Here is a 24,134-nt window from a genome sequence, read left to right as displayed (position 1 = left end):
GTTGTACTGTACACTCAAGACATCCTTTGCTTCTCCCACATAAACACTAATAAGTGCCACTTGTAGCATTTTTTGTTGTTTTTCGACTTGATTGTGTGAGCATTATAAATTACTCAATTTTTCTTTCTCAAAAATAGCTGCTCCCTTTTACCTTCTCCAGTGAGGATACACTGCTTGGAACAACAGTTGCAGCAGGCACTGTACACACATACAGCATGCACAGCATCTAGACAGACAAGGGGAATAAAATGTAAGAAAGCAGAGAAAAAGACTTGTCCACAGTCTTGATTTTTAGCAAGTCATTACCAAAACAAAAGGCTTTAATTCTCCCAATTATTCTTTAAAAATATGTTTTACACTAAGTACTCTCCCACTGAAACAGTTATTGAAAAATACTTTTAACCAAGAAATTCAATTTCAGATGTGAGCAGCTTGCTCTGAATTGCGTAGGCAGCACGAGAACACTGCAGAAGTGTTAGTGTAGAAGTAACATATAAGTGCATGAATAACATCTTACTGATTTAACTGTGAAATATGTTCTTTTGGCATTCATAATTAGGGGCAGAACAGATGGTGAAAGCTTAATATGTCCATTAAAATAAATTATGTTGCCAGTGTTTCCTTAGTCTATAAAACTTTGATTGGGTTGGCTATTTCAGATTGGTATTTTTTGTTCTCCTTGGAATGGTTCCTGTGCATATGCTGGAGAGTGTTTTGTATTGTAACTGCAGCAGAAAGGGGTGGGGGGGAAAGAAATTTGATGGGGAATTCTGTCTAAGACTAACAACACTTTTAAATGAGAGAACTCTGATTTAATTTTCTCCTCCCTCCCTTACAATCCTGTTCCTCACTAAAAGAAGGCCTAGTTGTATTCTCTTACTCTCTCACTTTCAGCATGTCAAAGGCTTGGAAACAATGCATGTTCCTTTGTTTTCTTTCTTTAAATGATCAGTAAAACCCAAGGTCTGTTTTATGTATTGCTGAGTTGCACCTCTGAAGTAGAGCACGTGTATTGTCTAGGCCACTATTTGCAAGATCTGAAATATATTTACTTATTCATTAAGAACCAACAAGGGGTTATAAAAAATAAGCACATGATGTATTATTTAGGGTATTTTTAGATAACATTTGGAAATAAAATGAAAGCAATATCAGAATATGAGGTTGCAACTAACTCCTTTCTGTATCTGGAAATAACTTCTAAGATTTTAGAGCACTGTTAGGATATGCCATTAAATATTTTACAAGTAAGAAACAAGTAGGGAGTGGAAATGGCTTTGAAACCTGAGCCAGTTGGTGCCTGGCAGCTGGAAAGCCACTTAATTGCCAAGCTCAGGGCTCCCCCAAGCAGTGGGATCCAGGGACAGCCAAGCTGCAGTGCCTCCCATTCTGCTGCCCCTGCACCAAACAGGGCAAGGAGAGGTGGCTTAAGGAAAGAGACATTGCTACTACGTTTGATTCATTCTTGATTTTCAAAAGAACCTTTTAGGTAAGATAGGTGGACAGTCACAGATTGGGACAAACTTCTAAAAGTGGAGTAAAAGTGTGGAAGTCACTAATCAGCATAGCTTCACCACAGGATCATTAACACCATTCTTCAGGCTGACCCCCGTACCTCTGAAAAAAAATCTGTAATTTTATTTTTGGTGGGTTTCTGTTACGTGGAAGATAAACAGCAGGAATGTCTGAGATTTAGAGAAGACGGGGTTCACTTTAAATGCATATATGATATTAGATGTCAACTGCCATTTCTACCATTAAAAACCTTCCTTCAGTCTTTGCCATCTGTACCTTCTTTCCACTGCCTGGAGACCTGCTGCTCCTCTTATCTCTTTGCATGCCTGTGTTGTGCCTGATAAAAGATTCTGCTTTGTGAAGTGCAGATTAGTTCACTGCTTGCATTAATAGAAGCCATCACTGCTAACTACATTCTAAAATAACCTTTCCCAGAAAAATCAACTAGGGAAAATACTTCTATAGACATCATATGAATATCTTAAGATATATTTTTAAAAATAAACTAAACCTCACTAAATTATATTACATATTCAAAACTGAAGTATCATAGCTAGATATATAATAAAAAGAGTAAATAAACCATTCTGAATAAAAACAAAACAAAACAAAAAAGTGGTTGCATTTGGAAAGACTCTGTGCCATCAGAAGCATTGGAACAGAATCCTCAAGAGCAGCTATTTGATTTTTATGAGCAACAACCCTCTTTTGTATTACAATCGCCACAGAATCTCCCTCATAGTTCCATCACTGCAGAATGAACTCCAAAGAGATTTCTCTGTAAGGGGGCAAAAAATTAACTAATTAGAAACGGTAACATCTTTCAAAACTCTTTATCAAACCTCGTAGTTAGGCTTAATTAAAATTTTCATTCAAAGCCAATTCTTCAATAAAGAAACAACAGGTAGACGGTGTGATTTTTACTAGGAGGTTGGAATTTCAAAGTTTAATCTACTGTTGGTTCTGGGAGTTGAAGTGACAGTAATGGGGAAACGGGAAAATGAGAGCACATTATCCATAAGAGTGAGAAGGGGGGATATAGTCCATTAGCACTGCACATGATGAGAGTCTGTGCCTCTTCTGGTGCAACTTTAAAGATTAAGAACATTATAATACTTAAGGGCTCTATCTTGGACACCAAATTGGAAGGGACTCAGTTTTCCTCTCTACCTTAGATTTCCTTTACACTCTTGACCAAGTCTTGTGCCTATTAATAATCTTCAGATATACAGAGGTGGTGCTTTTCAAAAAAAAGAGCAAGCAGTTTTATAAAAATGTATGTGAAATAGCACAGGAAGATGGATCTTGATAAAGTTTTTACTATCTCTTTGATAGGGCCATTAATTTTTATACTACTGCTAAGTGGAAAACTGTAGCAGAGAAACCAAGGCAGAAGTGCCACAAATAGAACTCTTTTCAGAGAGGGGAGGAAAAAGGAGCAGTGGAAAGCCAGAGCTATATTTGTATTATACATTATCCCACAGTTATAAACACCTTCAGTTCAGTCCTTCAGTAGGATCACTCAGAGGTAAAGAACTTATTCAGTGTGTTACTTCAGTAAAAATTTCTGCACAATGAAATTTGAATGAATCTCATAGCTGCAGATCAAAGTATTCATGCTGCTTTAGCTTTGGTTCTAGGCTGCAGTATTATACTATGCAAACAAATTTTTGTCAGTATTACAACATTTCACTGCAAAGACAGTGTAATTCACATCAGTCTGGTATCCCCAAGCAGCCACTGCAGCTGGGAAGCCATTACCTAATTAGAGAAAAGCATGAGTTCACAAAGCAAGCCAATTAGCGTCAGCAAATTTTAATCTCAGCATATTTCATAAAGCAACATTTATTAAGAAAAATACCCCTCCCCTTCTCCATCAACCTATTAACATAACAGTATATCTAACTGCTTCCATTCTGTGGTCATGTTTCAGATAAAGGCAACAGGATATGTGCTTTGGGAAGAAGCACTGTAGGCAGGCAGAAAATGAGACAAGAAAACGTTCTCAGATCCCTCTGTGTAAGCAGGACCCGAACCATTCAGAAGAGTTACAGGTATGTATGATATGGTTTTCCATGTCTTTTAATTACAACAAAAGAGAAATGTTAGTAAGAAGTCGTTTAAGGGGAAATACTTACTTCTCTCTTAAAAAAGACTAAACAAAAATAACCAACCAACCAAAAAAATCCACAGCAAATTCAAGGTGAATACAACCAATAAATGAAAACCAAGCAGGTAGTTTGAATCGAGTTCAGTTTTTCAGTTTTGTGTCTCAAAAAATAGTCAGTACAGTGCTCAAGCTATTATCGCTTTGTCGGGGGCAATGAAATCTACTTCAGAAAACATGAGACCTTCTGAATTGCAGGCCTCTAGAAATCTATAGTTTCTGAAAAGTGGTAAATTGATGTATTTCAGAAATGTGCTCTGTCATTTGCATGTCCTGTGCATCAGCTTTGGCCCCCTTATCCTAAAGAAAATGGGTATATTGGGAAAAGCCAGTAGAGGCAAGGGATAGGGTGCAAGATGATATCGGCATCTGCTTCTTTCACAGGGTTTGTAGAATTAGTAGCTGCTGACTCTTCATGGCTCACTTGTCTATGTGTTTGCCTCAGGGCAAATCTCTTACTGTATGCTTATCAAATCCCTACCTGTAAGATTTTAAAGGCTTTAGTATTATTTTACAGTTGTTCTTCAGCAGCATTTTCTCATTCTTCAACTTTGTTTTCACACCTCAGCTGAAATTTGTCCAAACAGCTGAGCACAAAATGTACCCAAGAACAGGAAAACCCCAAGTACACAGTAATTTCCTTCAAATGTCTCCAAAGCTTTACTGGAACTTCACGATCACAGAAAACTAAACTTCCTAGTTTATAAGGAATACATAACTTGAAATTACAATATACATAGGAAGGGGCCTTAAGTAATTTCTATTACACTGTTTTTCTACAACATAGCTCCATTTTAATGTATTGAATCATGCCTGGACTTTTTCTAAGATGATTCTCCATACTATTATTTGACAAATGAAAGAAATGTGTGCTCAGCCATTGGTTCTGAGGCCTTAAGTCCTCCCAAGAGCATCACAAAAGGAACATAATGTTCCAAGAGCTGGATCACTGGTTGAGCTGATGGATGTGAAAACTCTTGTAGCTAGATAGTAAGCTATTGGCTGCAGTTCTAAGAGTGAATAAATGATTTTAACCTTGGTAGTAATTCATGCTCACAAAATGAGTAAGGGTACCATCTGTTCAAGTACAGACAATACAAAATTCTTGTAATTTGATACTAAATTGCTCACTTTTGACATGGCTGTGTCACTGGTGAATTATCCTTATATTGAAATCCTATAAAAGCAGAAACTTATCTTTCCTGAACAATGGCAAGAAATCACTTAGGCCTATAAGCAAGGTAGATGGAAATGTAATAAATAATTTTGGAGTAATATATGGGGGAAAATTTGAACTCTTCAAGGAGGAAAGAAGGTAGCAAAACTGCTTGGGAGTTTAGAATAGTTTCAGGTTATCTCACCTTATCTCCAGTGGTGTTAAAACTTCAAACAAGCAGGGTATCCTGCACCAGGAAACACAGGTACTCTCAATGCCCAAATAACTTCATTTCCATGCTTCTAATAAGAGCCTTAACTAACTCCTGAAGTTCTCATTCATCTCTCTAGAGACCTTACAGTCATACCTCCAAAGTAATTTAAATAGTTTAAGGCAATGGATGTGATGTGCATACAGAAGCTGAAAATTTGAGTAGAATCTGGTTTTAATATATTTTTTTATTTCATAGCCTTTCTTTGGTATTACCTAAAAGTAATTAATTTGTGCTGCTTCTAGAGAAAGTGGGATCATTTCCTATACTCCATAAATATTTTTACTAATTCCTGTTGGAGAAAGACAGAAATTTAGTTTTAATTACATTATTGCATTGGACAAAAGAAATTATTAGTATAGTGAGAACTGAGAAGAATGACCTGAAGTAGATTTGAAGAGCTATATCACACTTCTTCCTCTTCTCTCTCAGGAGAAGGATAGGGAATCTATGCATTCCTCCTCCCTGTGCTGGTAGTTTGCCAAGTCAGAGGAAATTAGCTGAGTCTACTACGGTTTACTATTCCTATTACGCAGTACAAGACAGAATAGCTGCAGTGGAGAGTCAAACACACAACAATCAGGTCTGCCATGGCCAAGCAAATTCCTGGTTCAGCTCCAAAGTAAAAGCCAACAGCCTCTGCTGCAAAGGAGAACATAAGGACACTGATACAAGGTCAATCCAGTGAGCACCAGTATTAGCACTTCAGTCGCCTTTTCCTTTTTATTTTGGGGGGCAGGGGGTGGGTGGGTAGGTAGTAGAGGAAAATAAAATTTACTTAATTTATATGAAGGATATAGATAAATCTTTTCAAGAGTTTCTTAACACCTTCTCCTACATGCAAGAGCCAGCATGGGAAGAGGCCTAACCTGCTTACTAGATGCAATAATAAATGGATGATCAAAGTCCTGTATCTCTAGTTGGTTGCTGGATAATAAATAAAATAGGAGACATAGAACTTTTAAGGATTTCACTTTAAAAACCAGATTTTTAAATTTATTATTATTACTACTACTGTTAATGGAAAAGGATGGAGTGTTTTGATGATGTGGTCACACCAGAGGTGTAAGAATATGATCTCTGTAGTGGTGGCCTGAGTGGCTAGAAGAAAAGAGAAATTGCATTCACTAAGGTCAGAGAAAACGTTACAGAAATTAGACAAAACTTAATTAGAATTGTAAAAGAAGATTACTTCATTTGATATGATACAGAAAAGTATGTTACACTTAAGAAGACATATGAAAAGGTACATGCTAATTGCAGGCCTGAAGGACAGACAAAATGTCTTCTTTTGTACAGTGGCTGTGAAAGGATATAAATAGGGTATAAAGACTTCTGATTTATACAAATATCTGTACTGGTCAGATATTTCTGTTTTAGGAGCACTAAGAGAACATCTAAAATCCTGAACAAAGGCAAGGTCTGGAATAGAGGTGCAAGTATAAACCATCCCTCAACTAAATATGAGATTACTGAGACAAAGGGTATGGAGGGAAATAAGATAGAACATTGGACACTGTTGTACAGACTTCTACAGGAAAAGAAAGACTCCTTGGGAAGACATCCTGAAAAAACATTCAGGACCGCAGAAAACAATACAGCCATGAAAGATTGAGAGCAGAGAGCACAATTTCAAGAAGAAAATCATGCTGGCAGTGTCAAAGACCCTTGAGAACAGAGCAATGGTTTTGGTCTTTGACCACCAGAATGAAAAGTCTCAAATCAAAAAGCAGTTCTAAAGCAGTGTCATCTGAAGACTGCATTTCGGTCTCATAGCTCAAAGAAAAGAGGAATAGACCTGGGTTGGAAGGGACCTTAAAGATCATCTTGTTCCAACCCCACTGCCATTGACAAGGACACCTTCCACTACAACAGGCTGCTCAAAGCCCCATGACACAAAAAATAAACTTATGTGATAAAGTATTTTGGCAGATTAAATTAAGTATTTTTATTTGCAGTGCTACTTTTAATCTAAGTTTTCCATGCACAGTTCCCTTTTCGGTTAGCAGTTTAATATCTTATATCAGGAATTATGGCACAATTTGGATATTTTTTCCCCTCTTTTTTAGGATTTAGTCCAGACTCTTTAAAATATCTCTGCTGAAGGGTGGTGGAAGCACTGCAGTTCCGGGAAACACAGACAATGCTTCTGCACAAGCTGGATAAGATCATGAAGAAATGTCACCTGCAGTAAGTGACATCATTAGTATTCTAAGTGCTTTGTGAATAATCATGCAACTACTACCATGCCATTGTTTAATAACCTCCCAGTGTAGAGCTGTGCACCGTGACACAAGTGGGTTCTCAGAATCCCAGCTTGGCCAGGCCTCCTGCACCGCTGAGCTGCTCCAGGGCTGGGGGTACAGCAGTGCACAGACGCACAGATGCTTCCAGAACTCCCTGCTGCCATTCCTCCCAGCCCTGAGGGACGCTGAGCTGAAGCTCTCTCAGTGTTTGGGTGCTGCCTTGCCTGGCTAGAAGGGACTGAGCAGTGACAGGGTGTAGTCACAGCCACTGTTCAGGACCTGCAGGGGTGTTTGAACATGTCTGAGGTGACTTGCCCCAAGCCTAGGTGGCTGAGATCGAAATTCTCATTAAGGACCAGAAAACTTTTCCAACTTGTTTTGTAGGTCTGTTGAACCCTTCATCTCTGCAGGGAAAAAAAACCCCAACTTTTTCTTTCTTTCTTTTTCTTCTCTTGCTAGTCTTGCAAAGAGATAGAACTCCTCAAAAATGGTGAAATTGGGCTACAAAGGTGTTATGTAGGACATCTACATGTACAGTAAAATACTTCTCTCTCTTATCACACACTACAAGCGACTTGATGTTAGCTCTGAACTTTCTCTAACAAAAATAGCTGAAATTATTGCAGCAGCAAGCAAGGAAAGGAAAGTTCTTTGTATTTCAGTAAGTCTGTTATTTCTATCTGAAAATTTTGTAATATTGGTCTCCCTCCCGTTCTTATACAATTGCTGCCGCAGTCATGCAAATAAAGAATTTTTAAGCAACTAAAATAAGAAATTAAAGTCTTCTAAAAATTTAAGAAGTGGCTTGGGTTAGACATGAAAGAATTTCTAGTGCTGTGTTAAAAAATGGAATTTTTTCAACAGTTAATATTCTATTTAATTATTTTGCTTTAAGATAGGCAGTCTTTTATAACACAGTATATTATCTGTTCCATTATTAGAAGTCTGTGAAAGAAAGTTACAGCTAATAAAGCACATTTCCTAGAAGCTGTACTCAAGATATTACTAAAGTAATTTAAATAGGCTTCTGAGTTCAATCACCTCTAATTGATCTTGTTGTGATAACTTGGTTCCACAGCATTCCAAACACATTCTGTCTGCTTATTGAGATGCATTTCTTGTACAATAGGAATTATACAAGCTGCCATTTATACTTCACTGTACATTTTTATATTACTACGTTATTTCATTATAATGTCCTTGAGATCTACAGTTAGAGATCAGTTAATTTTCTCATGTCCTTCACACAGTAAGGCTTAAAAGTACTGCAAAACTTGGCTGTGATAAGAGTCAACCCTTGGGATTAATGCCAAGAGGTGGCAGTGAGCTGCTGTACCACTGCACCACACTGCAGCAATTTTCCTAGGCTAACCCACAAACCCATGTATGCACTCTGAATGAATAAGCAGCCTTCCAACGCAAGCATTTACAGAAATACTTCAGGCTTCCTAGCAAGTCTGATCTGAGGAACAACCCCACACACTTCAGTCAAGTAAAGCTTTAGCAAGTATGAATTTTAAAGGTCAAGGTGGGAGTAACTTCCTTTTTGGAATAAGAAGGGCCTGTGCCATACTCTGTTTTGGCAGAACTCTTCATCCTCATGTTGAGGCATGAAGTTACAAGGGAACCACAACACCAGAGGACAAATACTCCTACAAACAGGAGATTAATAGTGGGCAAACAGATGCTGCCATGCTGAGATGATGCACAAAGGACATACTCCTCAAAAAGACTCAAAAAACCTGTGCCTACTGGATAATAACAATAATGAGCATGTGGTACTTGCTCTTTAAAAAACAGCCGTCCTGAGTAACCTGGAACTCATACATGTGCAAGTGTATCTCAAGTTGATTATGGGTAATAAATTATGGGTTTATTTCATGATTAATTTGGGAAGCAGAGGGCTTCAGGAAGAGATAACTCATTGCTTAATTATTCTACAGAAAGAGCAGACATTGCCTTCTGATCAGTTACTCTGCTGGAGTTGAAAAATGGAGCACAAAAACAAAGTATACTTTTAAGATCTTATGAATTACAGTTCCTTGTTTTTTGGGTTTTTTTTTAATTTCACTGCAATTATTTTGAGACACATTTCTTAAGACACGCACAGGAACAAAAGAACCAAAAATGAACTTTACCATAGTAGACACTGTACACCCTAGTAAACACTGTCTACTAGATTGTATGCTGGTGATAATAATCTTTTTTCTAACATCTAATAGGTATTCTGCCTATTGTTAGGAAAATCAATCTGTGATTTGACTTAGTCCATTCTAAATGGTAAATTAATGTAAACTTTTAACTGTACACAAATCCTGATCAATCTCTCACTTTCTCTGATTACTACATTTGAATATTTGTTACACTGCTGGAGAACAAATCTAGCAGTGAGTTGCATTTCCTCAACAGAGCTGCTATTTTCCACTACACAAAACATCAAGACAATCTCTGGAAGCTGTCAAGAATATCATGCTTTTATAATAACATGACTGTTATATTAGCTAGGAGGATTCTTAAAAATACCAGTAGCATAAAAACATTTGGGAGAGTACGTATTTTGCCATTAACTCTTTTCTTACTTGAACATTTCTAATTTTAGAATCAAAATACTTTGAAGTTAAAAGCGACATAGTTGGAACATACAGTATTCTTCTAACTCTTTAGGCATCACATTTAGCAAGCTGGTCACATTTACTGTCAGCTTTATTCTACTTTCACCTTAGCATTTTTCTTTCAAAATCATGGACTCCACCGCCCTAGAATTAGTGCAGCAGTCTAGTGGACAAAGCCTTGTCTGTACCAGAGATCTCCTGATTCATTTTTCCTAGGGCAATTCACCCATCTATTCCTTTACCATCAGTTTTAGAACAGAATTGCTGAAAACACACACAAAGTTATACAGAAAATGATACTTAAAGTCAAAATATAATTGATCTTAGATTAAATTTTAAAATAAATTAATTAGTCCTCTTAATATTTTCCAGAAGTCAATTATATCAGTGATGCTGGGGGTATGGATTCAGAGTGATTCAGAGGGCTCTTAGAAATAAACTGAAATAAAAAATAAACCTTCCTATACATCATGAAAATATTAGTAAGTAAATGATGCCTGTGTACATTAGGTAGAAGAACAGATATTAAGCTGGAGAATCTCAAATACCTGTAATTTTCATATATCATCAGTTCTTCTTAGCCTATTAGGATTATGATGAGATGTCTCTCAAAATCCCTTCCAAAGTGTTCTGATTTGCCTCAGATACATATTACTGTGGTCACTGCAAATTTTAAAAAGCTAGACAAAGATAATTCAGTTTCATCAGTTCAACTTCAAACCACAGTGACAAGCCATCTATTCTTATTTATTTTCATTTTCCTGTTCAGCTCCAGCTGCAGCCCAAATACATCACCATAAACTGTGAAGGAGGAGTCTGGGGAACAAACAGTTCATAGGTCTGCAGAAAAGGACTAGAGCACCTTATTAAAAATAAATGCTAGTGCTTCAGTAATAAAAAAAGCCCTTAATTGTATCAATAGTGTCACCTTTACTACATGAGCAGTGAAACTTGAAGGCTCTAAAATCGCTCAAAGGGCTGATGATTAGTACCTAGGTAGGTCTCAGACTACCAAAACCAGTATTTTCTATTCTTGAATTGTTAGTTGCCATCTTGAGAAATATTTCCTTTGCATCCAGAAACACAGGTACAGCAAGCAGTTAGAAAAAAATAAACCAGCAGCTGCTCTGCATAGAAAATCACTGCATGTCACTAGTTATAGATAAATAAATAAATAAAGGAAACACTGGCAAAAATCCACTACATTATACTCCAAACCACTACTGTTTACACTCAATGCAATGTAAAAATAACTGATGAGATCCAATCATTGTTATCCAGGTCTGCAAATCTGCATCCAATTTGATTATAGTGCATGACAAATGAGAATGCTATTTCCAATTTCAGCCAGCCTGATAGACTACAACTGCACTCCTGCAGCCCCGAGGCAGCATATTTTGTTTGTTCAGGACAAGCCTGATCTGAGATTTGTTTTTCTGTACTTTTTCACCTTTCATTTAAGCTCAGGTGAATTTAAGCCTTTTCCTCAAAATTCTTTAGCACTGAAATGATGACATGATGCAGAGGAATTAGCTGAATAACCCAGTAAAGGCTCTTCTCAACATGACTGCTGTATTTTACATCTGTCAGGAGTGCTGAGGTCTGGGTGAAGTTAAGGAAGGAGGCTTAGAGCAATTGAGTAAAGAGAGGCAGAAATGGAGCATATGTATAAAGCAGCATATCAGGAACAAGCAACTCAGGTGGCTGTGTCTTTAAAATCTATTTGCAACAGATGAATTAAGATCTGAATGCTTTTTTTTTTTGTGGAATTAGGAAGGATGACTGACTAGAAAATTATAGGACACAAAAAGACAGCAGTACAAAGTACCAATGTGCAAATCAGATAAAAAAAAAAAAATTGTTCCAAAGCAGGAGCACACACTGCAGGTACCTAACTCCTATTCTTACTGTAAAATCAAAGTGTACATTAAAGAAATCTGTAATTAGTAGTATCTTCTATGAAACTACAGTAAATGAAAGCTAGTCAGAAGAGCAGGAAGTGACATATGGTCACTCCTTCGTGGATAATGTTCCTGTTCCAAAGATATACGAGCTTTTTATTTAAAGGGAGATGCAAAGTCATGCAGGAGAGTCCAGTCTCCTCTTGTCTCTCTGAGAAGAATTAAAGGACTCTTTCCACTTAAATGCAAAGGTGCTTCTGCAGTAACAATACTAAAAGCTGCAAAATTACCTTGTCTGAATCCACTGATCAACACAGTAAATCCTAAATGGTGGAACAATGACAAAACACAAGCCAAATTTGCACAGTGCTTTGTGAATCAACTGTGGCATTTTAGCCCTTCTGAGATGACACGGGGCATGCCCAGAGCTGTCTCCTTTCACAAGCACTGATCACCTGGACAGGGTTACAGTTTAGTACTCCTTAATCACTGAATTCATAAATCATTTGATACACTGTTTTTATGACTATTCTTCATCATATTTCTCCCACAGACAGAAAACTCCAAGCATAGTCTTGGCTAAAGATGGTGGCAGTGAAACTGGATTAAAGGACTGTCAGGTTTTTTCTGCCATCATCTTTATTAGATCCACAGTGTCTGACAGAGGTTTACAGAATTAACTATGGGCCATGTCCATGCATCATCCCAAAGCTAAGAGCCAATCCTAAGCCACACTGTTCTTCACACAACTGTATGTCTTTGCTGCAGACATTAATTAAGGATGACACATTTACATCAGGCTATATATGGCCCTGTGACACACTGCACAAGAATTCATTAGGAAGGAAAGTCTTATGTTTTTATTTTAAAATTATGATTGGTTTAAAATAAAATCTAAAACCTAAAAGGAGTTTTAATGCAAAGCAGCCATGTTTTCACTAACCCAACTGGAGATATTCCTGGGGCAGAGATGTTTGAAGCCCAGGTGAAGCTCCTAACAGCCACTCACAGCTATCACGGTATTATTTCGGATGTACTTCCTGGCTACAGTGACCGGGCTCTCTTTTCTCTTCTTTATAGTGAAGAATAAATTATAAGTCTGTTTTAAATCAGACAGAGTTGGAAACAGCATAATAAGATATGACAGGTTATAGCAGAAGTCAACTCTTGAGAATTCTCTTATTTCCCCATGCCAAATCTGAAGATGCCATAAACTCAAATCCTCTATGCCAGTCATAAAATTTTAATTAGCTAAACTAAAAATACTGCTACTATTTACCACTGTTCTTACTTATTTCCTAAACTGCTAGACTTAACACTACTAAAACAGGTTGCCTATTGCAAAGGCTGTCACTAGTACAATAATAGTCTGCATACACGTGAGCATCCTGTTCAGCTTCATTACAATTAATCAGTAATCCAGTCTCTTGTTTCTCACTGCCAAATGATAAATTAACTACTAGCTACATTCATGGGTGGAATATTAATTTATACAATGCCCTGGGGTACTTCTGTGTGTAGTACAAGATGCCTCATGAACAGATCTCATTGAAAGCTTTAGTATGAAACAAAACAAGAGTAAATCTAGTCAGGATCAGCTGCAACTATATGAAAACAGTAGAATTCTGTATCAGCAATTGTAGTAAACACCACTGAGATATAAAAAATTAAATATGAACCTTGCATGGAATAATGAATTCTTCTTTTAAATGAAAAAAACAAGAACCTTTCCATGCAAAGAATACTTTTTGGGGGTTTGTGAAGAACACTTTGACTTTTTCAAGGTCAGATTATGTTGTCAGAGTATAGCACTGTACGTGTGTTGTGTAATGGGGAAATTTGCCAGTTCTGGAAGTGAAATGATTTTTTCCCCAGTTGCTCTGCATTATCTGCTCAAGCTTCCCATTACAAGCATGAGGACAGCAGATGGATCCAGAGGTTCTGCCTCTGGCCTTTCCTGTTTCAACATTCCTTACATGCTGAAGGCTTTATCTTGCAGGGCTTTTCAGCTTTCTAGTGCATAAAAATGACCTTTGCACAGGTGCAGAATTGATACACAACTGTTTGCCTCTTCCACAGTCTTCTTCCTGGTTTATCTGCATTTTTTCTAGTCTTTGAAGATCAGAGAAGACAAAGTATTAATTTTTAAATGGTGGAAGAAAGTTCCATAAAATACTAATAATCTGGTGGTACTTGGTAGTACCAAAACATGCTTAAGATGCATTATATTACAAAATTACAGTATAACAGGATATACAGTTTTTATTTAGTAGCTCTGAAAACATAATAAAACTTCACTGGGGAAATTCTGTCCTCTGTTGGTTTTTCAGAGTCCAAAGAAAACTGAATACAAGATGAGCTCTTGGCAAGACTCTTGGTATAGACTGTAAAATGCTAGACTGCATTTTGAAAGCTCACAGCACCCCAGCTCAGAATTATCAAATCAAGGCATTTGGTCATTTGAACACAAACTGCTTGAGTTGTGAGCCTACCAGCAATCCAGAATGGCTCTCATAGCACAAGAAACACAGCATAGGAAAATGCTTGCCAAGAACAGGATGAAAACCACTGAGAAAGAAACAGGGTTATTTTCAAATTTCGAGCATAATAATATTAATTATTTTGAAGCTTTCTCTCATAGGGATTTTTAAAATTCCGCATTCTGAAGTCAATCACTGCACCATATAAAAATAATTTCAAGCTTTAATTATAAAAGAATAGGCAACATATTGGAAAGCAGCATAGAGATTTAGCTAACTCAGGCATTTCGAGCTAGGCTCTCATTTTGATGTCACCTTCTGTTCTCACATTTTAATGTTTCAAGCATCCTGCTTTATGAGCAGGTTTATCATTTATTGCACAGCAAATGTCTGAGAGCTCCTGTTCTCCCTGGACCCGGCAGTTCTGTCCCTGGTACAACGGGATTGGAAACTGGTAGGATCTCAAGATCTAGAGTTCTACAGGGAATAAAGGATTTATTTATCAAACATAGTGTATGGAAGTGCTCCTGCAGGAATATGAATAGTTGGTCTGCATGGAGTATAAGACTCTATATGAACCACAGCAGACACATTTACAGGCATTTGAGGTATCATGAGACAAACTTGACATGAAATTCAGCCACAGCTTTGTTTACCACCTCTGCAAAGACCTAGGGTCTTATAAGGCATACAGAGCACAAGTTTGACTTTTTTATTCCAGATGCAATGTTTTTGGAAGGAAAAAAACATTGGACATGGGCTTCTGAGCTTCTGCTGTTGTCCTTTTGGAAAGTTAATCACCGATTTTTTTCAGTAAAGGACACAAGAAAACAGCATTCTTCATCAAACATGCATCAAACTAAGGGAGGGCTCCCAAGGTGACTCCTCAACAACCTACCAGGTTAGCATTGCCTATTCTATTTAAGTTTCAAAACAAAACCCTGGACCTACCATATATCACGTTGGTTGAATAAACACTGTTAGTTCATCTGAGATAAAATTCATTGACTTAAAAACTGCTGGATGTTCCAAACATCCAGCTATCTGAAAACCAAAGTCTGAAGATGAGGATTTATAAATTGCAAATGAAAGAACTAGTCCCCCGTGATATCAGGCAAATGAACAGCATGTTGGTAGATGTTAAATCCTAAAGCATAAATAATCTCCTTAAACCTACATCTGTGAAACCCAACAGTGAACTTACAAAAATATCTGTCCTTTATGCTCCATAGAAAATAATTTAAGCAAACAAAAGATGAAAAACAGGGTAGCCAAAATGCTCTTCATTATTGGATTGTTGGATATAGAGGTGGAATTGACCTGATTTGGTTGAAAAAAAATAGTCTACCATCCTACAATTTGCAATGCAAATTATTTAATTTTAAAAGAAGCAATCAGCTATGGATGGATCATCCACAGTAACCAGTATAATTTAAGTAATGATATCATCATTTATCCCCAGTTGGGGTAGGTGGAGTTTTACATGTAGAATTTTGTAGTTCCTTTGAAGTCTGGTTCTCTGCAGCTTGGTTTTTTGGTTGTACAGACAGATATTTTGTTTTCTAAAAAAGTACCAAGCACTTACACAGATGTTTAAATCTGCCAGCTGTAACATGCTCTGTATACTGAAAGATTAGGATCTTATAACTCTATCAGGAAGAGTTAATTAGTAAGGTGAATATTTAGATAAAGCCTATTTCCTGTTCTATTTAAGGATCATTTCCAGATGTTACTGTATTGTCACGCTAGGAAAGATGTAAATTGGGTTGATCCAGACTGAGTTTTCTGAGATGTAAACTGTCTCTACTATTGTATTACCAATGCAAAGATTAACATTTGAAAAAAGTCTTCTCTTCACCAAGTCAGTGAAAAACACTTGACATAAAATTTGTTACTTGATTTGCCCATTTCATGTAACAATCTGTATTTGGTCTGATGTGATGTATGCACTCACGTCTTTCTCCCAGATCAATTTCCATCATTCCATTTTAAAGGAACCAAAGAGGTTAACTGCTCCACATTTATAGCAGCATCCACAGATGTATGGCATTAAGGGTGGGGGTTTTCTGGTATCAAGTTGAAGAGCAAGAATGTCTTCATGTCCGTATTTATGTTCACAGAGATCCAGGACTGTAGCTCCATTTATATGCAAAGCAGCAAACCCTATGCTTGGTTACTCAGACACTCCAGCAATGACTGGCTATAATTTATAGACAGAAGATGACAAAGTGCCAGTTATGTAAAGAGCTTTGAGCAGATAAACAGACTAGTCTATGCAGATTTCTATCTGTGAAATTGCAATACCAAAGACAGTGTTCTTTTATTTTGGAGAACTGAGCTGATTTTTTTCCTTCTTTTTCCCCTCAGTATCTTCATTGCCTGAACAGAAGAATTCAAAGTTTCATTTCTTTTCTGATGCTACATAAAGAACAAGAAACATTCATCTTGGATGAAATAAAGTAAGCAATTAGCCCACAGTTAAAGGATTCTTTGAAAAAAATATGACTTCGGCTATCTCAACTGTCTACCCTCTAGTTTGAAAAAGTTTTTCAGTAAAGGTGGAAAACCCTTCTCAAGAAATCTGCATGCAAAATTCGAGTGAAATTCTTGATTTAACAGATTTCCTGTGCTGTATATATTAACTGTATTGTTTAAATTGCTCCACTTACAGCTAGGAAATGAGGCATCATTAGCTGTCTAGGCTCTGATGCACAAGTCTTATCCCATTAGATCCTAATAGCTTGTAAAGGAGACAAGAGGCGTGAGGATCTTGTCTAGTTGGAGAAGTTGTTGAAAACTGAAGAACTGAGCTTCATCAGACAAAGCAGGGGAACAAAGCAATCCCTTTGTTCATTCCTTAAGTTTATTCCCTATCTTGAGTGCATCTGGTGACAAAATCAAGTGACTGAATATTTCTTAAAGTCTTTGACCATCTTTGGAGAAAATGGATTTGGATTTTTGGTGATTTCTGTAACTGTAACAGAATCTGTAGGATTCAAGCCTGCTGCTGGGAGATGACACCCCATAAATTAATCACTTCTGAGCATACCTTCCCTTATACATCAGCCTGCTGAAGGTCTTAGGAAGCATTCATTTTCCTCTGGACCTTCATGAATGTTCATCTCACTTTTGCCAAGTCATTATAGGGAGGAGCAACTGTTTTAAATGAGAGAGGAGATCCTACTCTCTACAGGTGTCTGCTAAAGCTGAAATATTGTCATTATGAAAATTAGAGTAAACAGAAAAATTCCAGCAGAAATGATAGAAGAGATTGGCATGAGCCTTTGGGAGCTCATACTACGCTGTTTGTATCTTTTTAGTCTCTTGAATAATCTCGGACTGTGTGCATGTCACTCCTCCATGCTCATTAACTTCATGAAAGCACAGGAGATGATAGCTGTTTATCTCTTCTTTGTCTTCTCTGCCATCCTGTGCTCTGCCAGAGATGGGAACATTGAGAGTTCTAGCGGTCTGTCAAAATCCCAGCTATGTGGAGAGCTTAGCATGCATTTAGGGCTGATTTTTTTTCCTTTTCTTCACACACAGGTACATAGACTTTCCCTATCAGTAACTGACAGACTAAGCAGGCAACAGTGCAGCATGGAACAGGGAGAACACTGAAAACTCACTGTTAGACAATATTCTAAAAATTATTAATACAACCTCAGCCATTCTCTTGGAGGAAGGACAGTCTGTGACTGAACAAGACGTAGTGCCAGCAGGGTTAATTAGATCTACAGTTGGCCTAAACAAGAGATTAGGTTTTGACTGCAGCTGGCTTAACTGCAGCATGTAAAATAATGGCATTACACAGAAAAAAAAATTCTGTGGAGCAGATCTGTTGGAGAAAAGGCACTAATCCTGCAGTGCAAGGTTGCTGTACCTCAAGGTTATAGCTGGGCAGCAGTATGGAAGACACCTACACACAAGAAGCCTCATGCTCCATGCCTGACACATTGGCTAGCAAAGGACATGGGGAATATTAATGAAATAATATTCTCTAATATTCTAATATCTTTAGAAATAGATATATATAAAAGCTAGTGTGAAAACAAGAATTTCCCCAGCATTTTATTTCATTTGTTGTAAGAGAAAGTTTTGCATAATGTATTTAAAGAAGCATGCATTTCCTAGGTTCTCAGAAATGTACCCACGCACTTGGCTAAGACTTTCAAGAATTAACATTTTTCCTGTAAAGATGAAACAGTTGAAAAATCACTGAGGCATCACATTGGTACCTTGTGGGCCAGTCTATTCTGTAGCTATCCATGATTTTTCCAATTCAGAACTCTGCCTCTCTCATCACTAAACATGCAATAAGTAGTTACTGAGGCAAGAATGTAAATGGCAGTACAAGTCTTGCTGATTTATTCAGTAATTTCATTGTTCATAAACAGACTGGTTTGTCTTCAACTGATGCTCAAGGCAATAGGGATATAAATTTTGATATCTGGTTTAAAGTAAGTAATGTCTACAGTTGCATAAATACATAGATAATATGACAAAGTATTATGGCTGGCAGAATATGATCCTTAGAAACCACTAATTATAGAACAGTTGTGCTCATCGGGAAAGTCAAACGCAAACTAATACTTCTAACACTTGGAACAATTTCTACTTTTCCATCATTAGGTCAACTCTGTTTCACCTTTCTAAGCTTAATTATTATCAGCAACAACTGAATTAACTGAACAACCACCCCACGGCAGTGTCCTGGTGGCAACAGAAGTTCCTGTGATGCAGCACCAGGCAGCCACAGTCCTGCTGGGACTGTGGGACATTCCTGGGGACAGGAGCACTGCAGGGAAGGCTGCAGCTCATAGTGAAACTGAAGTCCTGAAAGATGCTTGAGCTGCACCCAGTTCAAATCAAAGGTCAACTTCCAGCCACTTAAAGATATGTCACAGTCCCTTAATCATAGAAATCACCCACACTGTAAAACAACAACTACCTAACACTGTGTGCACCTCTCCTGGGCTCTCCCAATGGATTGACAGGCTCCTAGAAGGCTTCCCTGCAGGATCCAAATTTGTACCATCCTATGTAGCCTAGCACAGCAAGGGTATAATCAACTTCTGTGCCTCCTGATATCAGCCCCTTTACCAGATGCAAACCCTGAACAGTCACATTATATATTCCTTTCCATTTAATTCTTCGTCCTGTATTTGCTACTGCAACAACTTTAAACTGGGGGCAAGCAAATCCTAAATTACGTGTATTGTGGAAAAGTCCATTAACCAAGATTTCATCATGTTAAGTATTCTGCAGACATTCCTGACACAAAGAGCTTAAAAATCTGTAAGTCTGCAGCTGAAAAATGAATAAAGCAGACTTTGGGGAGCTTGTTTAAAAATCAAACACACCCCCACTCCCACCCCCAGTGACACAGTACTAGTAAAGAAGACAGCAATGAAAATTGTGTAATAACTGCAAAGCCATCCTTTTATAGTCTCCAGAGCAGAGAACTTTTTATCCACCTGCTATTCATATTTATTTAGGGAAAATACTTAATATGTTAGTCTACAAAGGTAATTATTTTTATCTCTATAGTTTAACCCAGAAAGAAGGTTAACAGAAAAATTCAGCTAAATAGCAGAACCAAATTAAGATTTTCCAGTTAGGTACATTTAAGTTATATTCTCTGATAATTACAGACACGTATAATTCAGGTTTTCAGTAAATGTTTGGTCTGCGTGTTATTGATTAAATCCAGCGTTTCACAATCTTTTGCTACCATAATATGAGGTTATATTGGCCTGGTACCACTTTTTGACACTATTCTTTTCCTCTGTCAGATTAATTTAAACAGAAGATACCAAACTGTGAAGTCTATTTAGACAGGTCAGTCTTTTGAGCAAAGACAGTCTACTGCTATCTTCTAAATGCCTTCCACCAAGGGGCCCTAGACACTAGGACTAGGACTAGACTCCACCACAATAGATTTTTATCTTTTTTTTCCAATCACCTCCATTTCATTCAGGATGCTACTATGGAGTTTGGTTAAGTTCCACATGTATGGTAAACTTCAAACTTTACTATTTAGGAATTTCTGTTTGAATTTCCCCCATTTCTTGTCCTTACAATGCATGAGGGTCCCTCGGGATGATCCTGTGACAAGGAGCCTGGCACACAGCTCGGGCATAGGAACCATCCTTCTGAGCCTCCCAGGCTGGAGGAAGGAGGGGCAAGGACTGCCACAGGGTCAGCCTGAGGAGCTGACAGTCAGTGTGTCAGTGTCACCAAGGTGCTGCAAGTTGTCAACCACTCAGTGAGGGTCAGCCTCAGCTGGCAGCCACAGTTAGTCACGAGTTTATCTGCTGAGGACAGAGATAACACCTTAAAGACAATATGGATTTCATCCTGTCAAGGAACAAGAGTCATTGTGCCAAGGCATGGGGAGGGTGGGAAACTTAGAACAGTAATAAACAGCTTTTGCTTCCTAACCTTCCAGTGGGATTTACCAATACTGTAGCAGGTTGTTACATTACTTAATTACTATTTTAAATAGGAATATCATTGACTAGAAGAAAGTATGTAACACCAAGGACTGTTCACTGACAAAACAGCTGGTTCAGAAACTCTGGATGACATTTGGCTTGTTTGTATTTATTGTGAGCAGTTATAACAATGTTAAGTACCAGAAAGAAAACTGGGAACTCCAGATTAGTTCATTCAAACAGATGCTGGTTAATATGAAGGAACTTGTTTCTACTACAGTTGCTATAGTACTGCAAATCACAAGAACTCCAGAATTAAAGGTATCATATAGTCCACAAATGTTTAAAGTACACACTGATAGTTTCTTCACTCCTAGAGCCTGTCTGAGTATAAGCTCAAAGCTGTGATTCTCACACACCAATTGCTGGAGCCTAAACTAAAGCATGAAATATCATAAGAGTCCTGACACTAAAAAAAATGTTAACAGATCTAAGTTAAATCAATGTTGGCTCAAGAGTAAGACAGGTATTTTACTGAATTGTGACTAAAAATTTTAAAAAATAAATGTATGCACAGGAAGGAAAATAGTACTGTTGCAAAGGTATAGTAATACTGTAATATATAATTCCCCTCCATTTTCCCCCCAAATCATTATCTGTTAGTTGGTGGGTCAGTTATAATGCATACAAATTGAATAATAAATGGAGGACAAATACCAAATTAAACACATGCTGGACAGATCATTTATTATCACTGCAGATAGGTGTGGAATCGATGTGGAAAAACTTCAAGGTGGTCTCTTTCCAAGTACTGAAAACAAGCAGTATCACAAGAGGTACCTTTTACTTGGTGAAAACTGAGACTTCCACCTACCACTGAAAATATAAAGAAACCCCCTTAATTTTTTTTAAAAAAACACACAAAAGCCAATCAACCAAACCAAAAACCAAGCAAACAAAAAAATTCCCACCAACACAACTGATTTAAAGGCACATTCCTGACACTACACAGGTACTTTCATGGCAACTCTTCCATCAATAAAGCAAGTAGTCATTAACCAGAAATGAAAAATTCTGCCACCAATCATCTTCATAATCCTGGAATCAGCAATACAATGCAAATCACTATTTACTAGGAAGCATTCCCTTCCAGAGCTCCTTTTATGTCTCTAATGCAGCACTGAGCATGGAATTTCTAGTCACCAACAGAATTCCTTCCCTTCCATTCCTCTAGTATGCAACAGCTCTTATCTCCTGGGCCATAACATGTCAAATACTTCTACATAATTAAAGCCACACTGATTGACTGGCTAAGAATATCACAGGGATAAGTTTCTTTTTAAAGCTGCCTTATCTCTAATCAAGAGTTGTCTTCCAGTAACACAAGATTTTGTGCCTAAAGGACATTTTATACATATCTGCACACACACACATATAGAAATAATGTTCCTTTCTCCTCCACAATACATCAATAACAAGAAAATATCATCATACTTTGATTTCCCTTTGTCATGTTAAATTGGAGAGGACAAAAGATGGCCAGAGGCACTTAGTAAGGCAGGCAGGCAAGATGCATATTTTTTTAAGTATGGAAACTATAATCAACATTCCTCCTTTGATATAAACCTTTATCACACTCCCAAACAGAACCTTTCCATATTTCATTGGTTCATGCATATCTTAGATTTGTTGTGATGGTGGTGTTTATTTTTGGAAAAAAAATTAAAACATGTAGAGGCCAAAAGAACATGAACAAATTGGTGATGAGGCTTATGTCTTGTCAGGTTATTTTATATTTTAACATACTGTTAGCAGTTCATTCTTTTTAAATACAAATCCAAGGGCAAATTTAAATATCAAGGCAAGCAATCTGGTAGCATGGCAACAACGTGCTATGCAGCATAGTAAGAATTTGGAACCATGCAAGTCTGCTTCTTTCCTATACTGGATCATTTTATAAGAGCAGAAATATTTCTGTGCTTTGTGTAACTGCCTTCATGATTATTCATCTATTAGTAGCCGTAGTGATCTTTGAAACTCAAGACAGCACAGCAAGCCTGTGAAACCAGCTACCAGTCAGAATGGCCATCCTTACCAGACACAAAAGCCCCAGATTATAAGAAGATTAAAAAAAAAAAAAAAAAAAAAAAAAAAAAGGATATGTTTAGTAACAGTGTTTAATGCAAGATTTCATTCCCAGGAGAGAGATTTTTGGTATGGATTTGAGGAGAATAGCAGCTCTGAAGCAATCTTGCTTCTGCAGGAGAAACAAGCAATTCCATCTCCATACACTTCCCCTGATGTGTTGAAAAGGCATCTCTCAGCTTTCAGAGTATGAGTTTTGAGACCTATTTTAAGATTTGACTAAACCAAAAGGGTGCACTTGCCCTTGCACTGAAATAATTTTTTGTGGTAGCTCGTATCAGTGATTCTTGAGAGTAACATCAATTTATTAATACCATTTCACTCTTGGAAATTGGGATAAAAAAATTAAAATCCTATGTCATTCTAGAACAGAATCTGGTCTGTGCAACACTCATTCTTTTCAGTTCATCCAGTAACTCAGGCATATATTACCATGTTTCTAGAACAGGGAAAGGCAAAGTTAACTAACACTTCTGATCTTCTGCTCTTGAAAGGCACACTGGGTGACAAAGTGTCCACCCAAGCACTTTTGATTCTGGATAGTGGATGAAGGCAGTAAAGCTGTGGATGGCATGGTGGGAATATTATTTCCTTTATTATTCTTCATCTAAAGATCAGCTACTTCACTGAACCTGAACAGTGAGTGCCAAACACAGCTACTCCTGGGAGGTTCTTTCTGCTTAGATCAGTGCTGTCCCTATGGAACTTGGGGAACTTGATGCTTCTCACCACATGTTCCCATGTTACATAACATCCCTTGGCATTTTGGACTCCAGTGGTCAACTCTAGGCCTTCACCCTCACCAGAACACTCATGGTCAGTGTTACAGAACTATTATTTGGGTTGGGAGCTGTTTGTTGCTGGTTTTGTACATTTAAGATGGAAAGAAGTAAGCGTGTCTCCTATGACCACATTATGAATTCTTAGCCAAATCTGACCTTTGTATTCAGGTGAAAGACTTCTAAATCTTTCTGTCTTACACTTAATCTTCTTTAAATTAATAAATAAAATAAATCTTACACTAAATCTTCAAGGGTCAGATCCTGTGAACCCTTAACACAAAGGTAGAATACATACACAAGAAAAACTTGCAAGGTCAGGTCTCTCTTGGAGAATATCTCAGAAATGAAAAGGATTTCACTCCTCAGAAATAATCAGGGTTACTGTACAATTGACTTGGGAAGAGGAACTCATGCAGCAAAGA

At 37.5% G+C, this 24,134-nt stretch overlaps 1 protein-coding gene across 5 annotated transcripts in view; it reads right to left on the bottom strand.

Moving 5' to 3' along the window:
* Positions 1 to 24,134, bottom strand: part of APBA2 (amyloid beta precursor protein binding family A member 2) — an 85,428-nt gene that overhangs the window by 56,503 nt on the left and 4,791 nt on the right. The gene's annotated exons all lie outside the window — the stretch shown is intronic.

Source organism: Chamaea fasciata, unplaced genomic scaffold, assembly GCF_029207755.1.
Source record: "Chamaea fasciata isolate MVZ Bird 193981 ecotype frontalis unplaced genomic scaffold, bChaFas1.0.hap1 SCAF_14, whole genome shotgun sequence".
NCBI lineage: Eukaryota > Metazoa > Chordata > Aves > Passeriformes > Sylviidae > Chamaea > Chamaea fasciata.
This window is presented reverse-complemented; position numbering and strand designations above follow the sequence as displayed.